General features: G+C 53.4%; 1 protein-coding gene across 1 annotated transcript in view; it reads right to left on the bottom strand.

The window, feature by feature from the left end:
* The window catches only part of LOC119594360 (protein O-linked-mannose beta-1,2-N-acetylglucosaminyltransferase 1-like), a gene marked incomplete in the record, with an annotated part of 135,567 nt that overhangs the window by 7,838 nt on the left and 127,259 nt on the right, over positions 1–470 (bottom strand).

The following is a 470-nucleotide window of genomic DNA, read 5'->3' as shown; positions in this document are numbered from 1 at the left end:
GAGATTTAGGATATCACAGCCATCAGTGTCGGCGAGACATGTGTCCATCACTGGTGTTCCTAACATTGGAACCAGAGAGAAACGAGAAGGGGAGAGGGCGAAAGGGTGGGAGGGAAGAGGAGGGAGGGGGGAGGGAAAGGGAGGAAGGGGGAGGAAGGGAGGAAGGGTGGGAGGGAAAGGGAGGAAGGGGGTGGGAGGGAAAGGGAGGAAGAGGGGGGGGGGAGAAATGGAGGAGGAAAGGAAGGGAAAGAGACAGGGAGGGAGGAAGGGTGAGAGGGAGGAAGGGAGGGAGGGAGGATGGGAGAGAGGGAGGTAGAGAGGGGGGAAGGGAGGAAGAAAGGAAGGGAAAAAGAAAGGAAGGAAAATAGGGAAGGAGATATGGAAAGGGAAGTAAGGGAAAAAGAGAGGGAGAGGGAAGTGGGAAAGCGCAAAAAAACACGAATGATAGTAAAGAATACAAAATCTTAAAA

Source organism: Penaeus monodon, chromosome 33 (genome assembly GCF_015228065.2).
Source record: "Penaeus monodon isolate SGIC_2016 chromosome 33, NSTDA_Pmon_1, whole genome shotgun sequence".
NCBI classification, from domain to species: domain Eukaryota; kingdom Metazoa; phylum Arthropoda; class Malacostraca; order Decapoda; family Penaeidae; genus Penaeus; species Penaeus monodon.
This window is presented reverse-complemented; position numbering and strand designations above follow the sequence as displayed.